Source organism: Elephantulus edwardii, unplaced genomic scaffold (genome assembly GCF_000299155.1).
Source record: "Elephantulus edwardii isolate Elephantulus edwardi_28Jun2011 unplaced genomic scaffold, EleEdw1.0 scaffold00045, whole genome shotgun sequence".
Lineage (NCBI taxonomy): Eukaryota > Metazoa > Chordata > Mammalia > Macroscelidea > Macroscelididae > Elephantulus > Elephantulus edwardii.
In genome coordinates this window covers 18,651,821-18,662,756 of record NW_006399795.1, presented here as the reverse complement: position 1 = coordinate 18,662,756, position 10,936 = coordinate 18,651,821, and positions in this window count along the sequence as shown.

The window sequence follows — 10,936 nt, the reverse complement described above, 5'->3', positions numbered from 1 at the left end:
GATGACAGAAATACCTAGTTATATATCTCTTTTAAACAGTTTTCTCCCTCCTCTGTTTCAGTGCAGTATACATTATTGAACCCATCTTACTCGAGTTCCTTGTTTTTCAATGCTGCATAGTATTCCATAGTGTGAATATACCAGAGCTTCTCTGTCCACTCCACTCATTTGTTGATGGGCACTTGGGTAGATTACAGCTTTTTGTTATTACAGACAGAGCCATGATAAACATGGGTGTGCATATTAAAATATATTAATACATGTATTAACATAACAGCTAAAGCCGCAGAAGAGATTGAATATTTTTATCAAATTTTGCAGTCCAAACTTGACCACATATGCAATCAAGATGCATTAGTGATAATTGGTTGGTATTATCATTGAAAACTGGAAACAATGAAGAATGAAGGGTCGTTGGAAATTATGGACTTGGTGAAACATGGCCAGAAGTAGAATGATTGAAATTTGTATGTTCAATGATTTATTTCATTGAAAATTCCTTTTAAAAAAATGTGCACAGCAACTTTACACAAGAACCTCACCTGATGGACTGCAAAGGAACCGCATTGACTACATCTGTGGACAGAATCATTGGAGAAGCTCAATATCCACCGTCAAAATTAGGCCACATGCCACCTGTGGAACAAACATGAAAGGCTAGCCCTGAGATAATATTTAAACCTAAAACTAAAACTATCCCCGGAAATCTTGGACCCACACAGTTGTTGCACTTAATTGGTAAAGAATGTCTGCCTTAAAAAAAAAAGTCTGCCTTTTAAGTCTGAGCTTGCCTCAGTCTCGGTGGTGGTTATGTAATAATATACCTTGGCAGTGGTCTGTAGTCACTGTCTGTTTAGTGGACTGCTGTGGTCATGCTCCATTTTTGCATAATGCCAGTTTCTCAATGACCTGGTCACAGGTTTGGAACCTAACCCTATTAAGTGAAGAGAAGATGCACAAATAATTGTTGTTGTTGTTGTTGTTATGTGCTGTCAAGTCGCCCACAACTCATAGTGACCCTGTGTACAACAGCCCTAAACCCTGCTCTATCCTGTGCCAATCTCACTGTCTCCTACACATCTGCCTTCATTACTCCAGTCATTGAATCAATCCATCTCATCGAGGGTCTTTCTCTCCCACTGTCCCTCCACCCTCCCAAGCATAACGTCCCTCTACAAGGACTGGTCCCTCCTTGCAACATGTCCAAAGTATGTAAAAAAAAGCTTCAGAATCCTTGCCTCCAAGGAACAGACTGGCTTCACCCTCTCCAGGATGAACCTGTTAGTTTTCTTATCTGTCCATGGTATATTCAATACTCTTCTCCAATACCACAGCTCAAAGGGATCAATTCTTCTATCATCCCTAGTCATTGCCCAGCTCTCTGACGCATAGCAAGTGATTGCAAAGACCATGGCATGTATCAGGCACACCTTAGTCTCCAGACTGACATGGTTGCTCTTAAGTACTTTAGAGAGGTCTCTAACAGCAGACTTTCCTATCGTAATGCGTCTTTTAATGTCCTGGCTGCTGGTGCAGAGTGTTGATTGTGGAGCCAAGGAAACTAAAATTGTTAACAATCTCAATCTCTTCACCATCCTTCATGACGCTGCCAATTGGCCCAGTGGTGAGAATCTTTGTTTTCTTGATATTGAGTCTCAGACCACACTGAAGGCTGCAGTCCCTGACCTTCCACAGCAAGCGCTTCAGGTCTTCTTCAGTTTCAGCAAGCAGGGTTGTGTCATCTGCATAATGCAGATTATTGATGAGTCTTCCTCCTATCCTGATGCCACATTTCTCCTCATAGAGCCCTGCCTCCCAGATAATCTCTTCTGCATATAGATTGTAAAGGTATGGAGATAGGACACATCCCTGGCATATACCTTTCCCAGTTTTGAACTGTGCGGTGTTCCCTTGCTCTGTTCTGGCCACTGCCTCCTGGTCCAAGTATAGGCTTCGCATTAGTACAATCATGTGTTCTGGGATTCTCATTCTTCTCAGAGTTAGCCACAGTTTGTTGTGATCCACACAGTCAAACACCTTTGCATACTCAATGAAACACAGACATTTCTCTGGTACTCCCTGCTTTCAGCCAAGACCCATCAAACATTACCTACAATATGCCTAGTACCACAACCCGTTCTAAACCCAGCCTGCACTTCTGTTATTTCTCTGTTGATGTGACAGAAATGAAGCTGGAAATAGAATGATAGAATTTTGCACAATCAACGATTTATTCATTGCAAATACTTTTTTGGGGGGACCAATAGGACAAATACATTTTATGAGAAACATAAATGCAGGTTATACACATGGATTTCACCTGATGGTATGCATAGAAATGAGATAGATTAGATCTGTGGAAAGAACCACTGGAGAAGCTCAGTACTAGCTGTGAAAACTAGGCTTGGTGCTGACTGTGGAATAGACCACCAGCTACTCATATGCAAGTTCAAGCTAAAGCAAAGGAAAATGAAATCAAATCCATAGGAACCAAAATATGGCCTTGAATCTATCCCATCTGAATTTCAAAACCATCTCAGGAATAGATTTGAGGCCTTGAACACTAATGAGTGAAGACTAGATGAATTATGGGAGGATTTAAGGAATATCATCCAGGAAGAGTGCAAAAAAGTCATTACAAAGACAGAGGAGGAATAAAAGACCAAAATAGATGTCAGAAGAGACTCTGAATATTACACTAGAGAGCTGAGAAGCCAAAGCAGAGGGAAGAAATCAAGACATTAAGATGCTGAACAGAAGATTTCAAAAGGCAACAGGGGAAGAAAAAGTAATGTATTATAATGAAATGTACAAAGAGCTGGAGTCAGAAAATCAAAGGGGCCGAACTTGCTCAGCATTTCTTAAGCTCAAGGAACTAAAGAAGAAATTGCAAGCCTCTAGTTGCAATACTTAAGGATGCTTTGGGCAGAATATTAAATGATCCTGAAAGTATTAAAAGAATAGAGAGAGAGTATACAGAGTCATTATACCAAAAGGAATTGGCAGACACAGAAGAATTTCATGAAACAACATATGAGCAAGAGCCGATGGTGATGAAGGAAGAAGTTCAAACTGCTTTGAAAGAATTGGCTAAAAATAAGGCCCCAAGAATTGATGGTATACCAATTGACATATTTCAACTAACAGATGCTGCCCTAGATGTGTTCATCAAGTTATGCCAAGAAATCTGGACGACAACCACTTGGCTAACTGACTGGAAGAGATCTATATTTGTTCCCATTCCAAAGAAAGGTGACCCAACAGAGTGTGGAAATTATCGAACAGTATCATTAATATCACATGCAAGCAAGATTCTGCTGAAGATTATCCAAAAATTACTGGAAAAGCACATCAAATAATAGTTACCTTGCCAAAAGTGAAAGGACTTGAAAGGCTTAATGCAGAAGATCAAAGACTACCATCTTAGATCACATGTCAACATCAAGAAGACAAAAATCCTCACCATGGAGCCGATAGGAAACATCATGATAGATGAAGAAAATATTGAAATTGTCAATAATTTCATCTTGCTTGGATCCACCATCAACACTTTTGGCATCAGCAGTCAAGGAGGTACTTCTTGGAGGCAAAGATGATGAAGCTTTGTCTCACGTATTTTGGGCATGACGTTACGATGGGGCAGTCTTTGGAAAAGAATGTCATGTTTGGAAAGATTGAGGGTCGGCAAAAGAGAGGAAGACCCTCAATGAGATTGATGGCATAGTGACTATAACAATGGCTCAAGTATATAAGAGACAATGAGGATAGCCTACATAGGGCCAAGTTCAGGTCCATTGTTCATGGGGTCGCTATGAGTCATAGTCAACTTGACAGCACCTAATAACAATATGTTTTTTTAAAAGCACCAAAAGAAGATGGAAGGAATACAGAGGGAAGTGGTCACCACTGAACTATTTCAGGAATAACATATGACCAGGAACCAACAGTACTGAAGGAAGAAGTTCAAGTTGCACTGAAGGCATTGGCAAAAAAATAAGGCATGAGGAATTGATGGCCTACCAGTTGAAGTGTTTCACAAAACAGATACAGCCCTGGACATTCTCACCAGCAAGCAACTTTGGAAGACAGTTACCTGGCCAGAAGTTGTAAGAGATGCATGACTCCTCTCATTCCAAAACAAAGGTGATACAACAAAGTGTAGAAATAATCAAACAATATCATAACTATCACATGACACTGCAGCATCAGCTATGGTTCAGTTCCCAATCCACAGTGCACAACAATAAAAATTCAATCTGTAGGCTGAGCAAATAATTTGAGAACCAGGACTGTATGAAGGAGAATGTGTCAATAGGATTGGAGAAAAATTCATCAACAACCTGCCTTGTGCTGATGACACAATCTTGAGTGTAAAAAGTGAAGGAATCTTTTGTTGTTGTTGTTCTTGTTAAAGAATTGAATTTTTTCTTTGTGATATCCATAAACCTTGCCATTCTATTGTTCTACCCAGGAAGGCAATTTTCTCCTGTTATCAGTTTGTTTCCTTTTTTATAAACAACAATTTTAATTCTATTACATGAAAGGGCTACAAATATGCATTTGTTAGCCAAGCAGAATACAGATAATTTCCTTTACAACTTGCATCTAAGATACCAGTATATGTAGCTGGTTCATTTGTTGTCATAGCAATCTGGGACTTCTGCCCAAGCTATGCATAGCAGTTTACATTTTCAGGACTCTTGGAGAATAGGCATCTGTGATATAGATTTAGACTATATTCCTGTGATGCCCATCTCAATTACAAGTAAATGTGTAAATCTCAAGTCGGCACAGATTTTTTTTAAAGTTGTTGTTGTGTGTTGTCACTTGCGACTCATAGCAATCCTTTGTACAACAGCCCTAAACTCTGTTCTGTCCTGTGCCAATCTCGTTGTCTCCGACACACTCATCCCGATTACCCCAGTCACCAAATCAATCCATCTCCTAGAGGGCCTTCCCCTCCTGTGCTGTCCCTCCACCCTACCAAGCATGATGTCCCTCTCCAAGGACCGGTCTCTCCTTACAACATGTCCAAAGTATATCAGACGAAGCCTCAGCATGCTTGCCTTCAAGGAGCAGCCCAGTTTAACCCTCTCAAAGATGAATCTGTTTGTTTTCTTAGCAGTCCATGGTACCCTCAATACTCTTCTCCAACACCAAAGATCGAAGGCATCAGTTCTTCTATTTTCTCTAGTCATTGTTCAACAACTCTCTGACGCATAATAAGTGATTGCAAAGATGGCCTGTATCAGATGCACCTTAGTCTCCAGAGAGACAGTGTTGCTCTTCAGTACTTTAGAGAGGTCCCTAACAGCAGACTTTCCCATCGCAGTACGTCTTTTAATTTTTTGGCTGCTGGTGCCAAGAGTGTTGATTGTGGAGCCAAGCAGACTAAAGCTGTGAACAATCTCAATCTCTTCACCATCCATCCTGATGCTGCCAGTTGATCCAGTGGTGAGAATTGTTGTCTTCTTGACATTGAGCCTCAATACATATTGAAGGCTGCAGTCCTTGACCTTCTGCAGCAAGCGCTTCAGGTCCTCCTCAGTTTCAGCAAGCAGGGTTGTGTCATTTGCATAATGCAGATTGTTGATAGATCTTTCAACACTCAAATATGATGCAATTGTCGTAAGCAAGTTTGTAACAAATTGTTTTGCAGATATACTGCCATTCTGCCAGTAGGTGGTGCTACAAAGATTGAAGGGAGAAGTTCATGAAGAGAAAGTGAAGAAGTCTTGAAGCATTTACTGCAAGCATGCCTTCAATATGGGTTACAGCTAAACATCAAGAAAACAAAAATGAAGGGAGCTCTGGTGACCTAGTGGCAAGAAGCTGTGCTGCAATATTGAAGGCTCTTGGTTCACATCCACCAGATGCTCTGCTGGAGAGGCAGTCTCTCGGCCAGTTGGATCTTATTTGACGGTAAACAACAAGGGTGGGGGGGAGAGAAAAAGAAAACAATATTGCTCACCACTGGATCCATAGCCAACACTGTGATAGATGGAGAAAAGATTGACGTTGTCAACAATTTTATTTCACTTGGATCTGCATTCAACACCCAAGGTAGTGGTAGTCAAGAAATCAAAAGATGTGCTGCCTTGAGGAAGTCTGCTCCTCAAGGATTTCCACTGAGGAAATCCTCTCCAATGTACTACAGAGCAGCAATGTCAGTTTCAAGACTATGATGTGCCTCATCTAAGTCTCAGTGTCTTCAGCTGCTTCCTACGCATCTGAAAGTTGGAAGAGTGCTGTATATCCCCTGGTCCTCCAGAACAAACACATCTGTCTTGGAGGAAGTGCAACAAGAGTGCAGCTTGGAGGCAACGATGGTGAGATAGCGTCTCACATGCACTGGGTATGCTTCTCAGGAAGAGCCAATCCGTGGAGAGAGACATCCTGCTGTGAAAGGTGGAAGGTCAGTGAGAGAGGAAGACCCTCCACAGGCTGCATGGACAGAGTCGTTCTCACAATAGCCTTGAGCATGACAGAGGTCATGAGGCGAGTGCTGGATAGCGCAAGGTGTAGACCAGTTGTCCAAGAGTCACTATGTGTCGTAGTCTACTCAACAGCACCTAACAATAGAACATAAAAAGAAGTCTTTTTTTTATAGGTAACTACAATGACTAGGGAGGGTAGAAGGAGAATCGATGCCTTTGAGCTTTGGTGCTGGGGAAGAATACTGAATGTACCCTGGACTGCCAAGAAAACAAACAGATTCATCCTAGAGAGGGTTAAACCAGGCTGCTCCTTGGAGGCAAGGATTTGGGGGCTTCGACTGACATACTTTGGACATGTTGTAAGGAGGGCCCAGTCTTTGGAGAAGGGCATCATGCTTAGGAGGGTGGAGGGACAGTGCAGAAGGGGAAGACCGTCTATGAGGTGGATTGATTTAGTGACTGGGGTAATCGGGATGGGTGTGTCAGAGGCAGTGCGATTGGCACAGGACAGAGCAGGGTTGAGGGCTGTTGTACATAGGGTCACTATGAGTCACAAACGACTCGACGGCACATAATAACAACAACTAATGTTTATACACAGATAGAATCTCTCTTGGATGATCTTGGATGGGAAGGGAGGAAGAAAGGGTAATTAATAATAGAAAAATTTGGTGAAGGGAAGGGGTTGATCAAACGTTATAATTAATTATAGTAAAGTTTGTAGTTAATGTTATAAAGCAAAATGTGTATGAATGATTGAAAGAAAAACCAATATGGGAGCTCTGGTGGCCTGGTGGCAAGAAGCTGCACTGCAATCCCGAAGGTACACGGTTCAAATCCACCAGATGCTCCGCTGGAGAAGGAGGGTCAATCTCCTTCTGTGCCTGTCAGATCTGATTCGATGGTACACAACAAGAAAAAAAAACAAAACAAAAAAAGAAAAACCAACATGGTTTGTAAACTTTCACTCAAATTTAAAAAAATATCTGCCTTAAGAATGGTGTTCTTTTTTTTAATTATTTATTTTTCATTTCAATGAACATCTACAGAGATTTTGGAATTCCATTCATTCATTGTTGCACCCTTCTCCCTGCTCACCCCCGTTAGCTCCTCTCCTTGAAAAGCAAAAGAAAAACTCCCTCACTGGTACACAATCTCCCCCGCACCTCCCCCAACCCCAAATATAATCCAGTCTGCAACCCTCATAGAATGGTGTTCTTTTTTTTGACACAAGAGAATGGTGTTCTTTTAAAGAATTATCTGGTGGGCTCTTATTGACAACAGCAGTGTAAAAGGTTAGATGAGAAGCTTTGAGGAGCAGTTAATTGATGTTAGGGCAGTAGGATAGGGTAGTTTGGAAAATGATAGCAAGAATGGCTGCACAGTTTGGAAAAGGGAATTGATGTGACTGGGTTACACACAAAATTCTTGAAATAGCATATCTTTTGCTGTGTATCGTTTCCCCTGAAAGAGAGAAAAGAATCTAAAGAAAAAGAAACAACGTGCCTTGAAGACTCATATCCCATCTGCCAGAGCGTATTCTTCTTGTTGCCCTCAAGCCAGAGACAACTCATAGCAACCCTCTGAACCACAGACCTAAACCTTGACCTTATACCATCCTCGTCATCTTTATTATACTCAAGCCCATTGTTACAGTTGCCATGTCGGTCCATCTTGTTGAAAGTCTTTGTCTCTTTCACTGGCCCTCTGCCTTTCCAAGCACGATGTGTCTTTCCAAGGACTGGCTCCTCCAACGACATACTCAACGCTATGTGAGACAAAAATTTCATCCTTTTGACTTCTAAAGGAGCACACTGGCTGCATTTTCTCCAAACCGTGTTTGTTCTACCTGAGGGCAACTCTGGCCGCACAAATCATGTTCCTGGGTCACACTGTTCTTTTGGGAGCCGTCCTTGACCACAGAGTGTGGTTCTGAATTGGAAGCTCTCTATCTCCTCTCACCTCATTCTCCAAGGCATTGAGCTCTGGTTACCTGCCGTTGAGACTTGTTCTTTGGCGCCCCCTGCAGGGCTTGTTCCTTCTCTTCGATCTTAATGAGAGCTCTGACGGTGCTGTGGTTAAGGCACTTGCCTCTAACCAAAAGGTCAATGGTTCCAACCTACCAGCCACTCTTTGGGAAAGAGATAAGGCAGGCAACTTCCGTAAAGATTTACAGCCTTGGAAACTCTTGTGTCCTGCAGGGTCACTATGGGAATTGACTCGATGACAGTGGATTTTATTTCACTTTATTTGAATCTCTTAGTATCTGCTTCTTGTTGTTAGGTGCTGTCGAGTCGAGTATGACTCATAGTGACACTCTGAACAACAGATCTGAACCCTGTGCCATCTTCACACTTCCTGACACGCAAGAACCCTTTGCCACAGTCACCACGTCAACCCACCTGGTTGAAGGTCTTCCTCTCCTTTGCCGACCCTCCACCCTTCCCTCCATGTCCTTCTCCAAGGAATAGCCTCTCTTCGAAACATGCCCGAAGTATGTGAGGTGAAGTTTCATCATCCTTAACTCCAAAGATCACCTAGGCTGCAGCCTCTCCAAGACATATCTGTTCTCTTGACCGTCCATGGGATGTTCAGTGCTCTTCTCCAACTCAAAGGTGTCAATTCTTCTTCTGTCATCCTTATTCACTGTACAGCTCTCAGATGCACAGCAAATGATCAGAGAGATATGGCCTGAATCAGATGCACTCTGCTTCATGGGGTCTCCAAATTAAGACAGATTTGATGATATAAAAGAATAATAATAATAATAATATGTTGTTGTTGTTAGATGCCATAGAGTCAAGTACAACGTATTTAAAGAATATTATACAGAAGTTAAAATGCTCCATTATTTTTAATAATTACAGTAGAAATAAGCTTCTGCTCCTGCTGGTGGTGGTGGTAATGGTGGGATGTGCCATCAAGTTGACACTAACTCATAGGAGCCTTATAACAATGGACCTTAGGGAGCTCTGGTGGCCTAGTGGCAAGAAGCTGCACTGTAATCCCGAAAGTGTGAGGTTCGAATCCACCAGATGCTTCCTGGAGAAGGAGGGGCAATCTCCTCTTGTGCCAGTCAGATTTTCTTTTTTTTCTGATGGTACACAGCAAGAAAAAAATATATAATAAAAACAAGCAAACAAACAATGGATCTGAACCCTGTCCTATCCTCACCATCTCCAGCATACTTGAATCCATTGTTATGGTCACCCTGTCAATCTATTTTGCTGAGAGTCCTCCTTTCTTATATTGACCTTCCACCTTTCCAAGTGTAATGTTCTTCTCCAAGGACTAGCCCCTCCTAACAATATACAAGGAGCACTATGGTTTCATTTTCTCCAGGACAAACTTGTTTTTTCTTTTGACAATCCATGCGGTATTCAATACTCTTCTCGAACACTACAACTCAAAATAATCAATTCTTCTTCTGTCATCCTTTATTCATTGTCCAACTTTCAGATACAAAGCAAGTAATTATGCAGAACGCATTATCTGGGAGGCTGGACTCTATGAGGGGAAATGTGGCATCAGGATTGGAGGAAGACTCATCAACAATCTGTGTTATGCAGGTAACACAGCCCTGCTTGCTGAAACTGAGAAGGACCCGAAGCACTTACAGCAGAAGGTCAAGGACTGAAGCCTTCAATATGGATTGAAGCTCACCCTCAAGAAAACAAAGATTCTCACCACTGGGATGATTGGTAGCATCATGCTAGATGGTAAAGAGATTGAGATTGCTAACAGCTTCAGTTTGCTTGGCTCCACAATCAACACTCTAGCTACCAGCAGCCAGGAAATTAAAAGATGAATGAATTGCGGGGAGCTCTGGTGGCCTAGTGGCAAGGAGCTGCAACTACAATCCCAGAGGCGCATGGTTCAAATCCAGCAGATTCTCTGCTGGGGAAGGAGAGGCAATCTCCTCCTGTACCAGTCAGATCTGATTTGATGGTACACTCACAGAAAAATAATTTTAAAAAATTTTAAAAAAAGATGAATGAATTGCATTGGGAAAGTCTGCTGTCAGAGACCTCTCCAAAGTACTGAAGAGCAACGATGTTAGTCTGGATATTAAGGTGCATCTGATACAGACCATGGTCTTTGCAGTTACTTGCTATGCATCAGAGAGCTGGACAATGACTAGGGATGATAGAAGAAGAATTGATGCCTTTGAGCTGTGTGCTGGAGAAGAGTATTGAATATACCATGACTGCGAGGAGAACAAACAGGCTTGTTCTGGAGAGGACGAGACCAGGCTGCTCCTTGGAGGCAAGGATTTTTTTTAATTTATTTTTTAATTTTTATTTTATTATTTTGTGTTCATGTACCATCAAATCGAATCTGACTGGTAGAGGAGGAGATTGTCCCTCCTTTTCCAGCAGAGCATCTGGTGAATTTGAACTGTGGGCCTCTGGGATTGCAGTGCAGCTTCTTGCCACTAGGCCACCAGAGCTCCCCATTTTTGTTTATGTATTTATTTATTTATTTATTTATTTATTTAA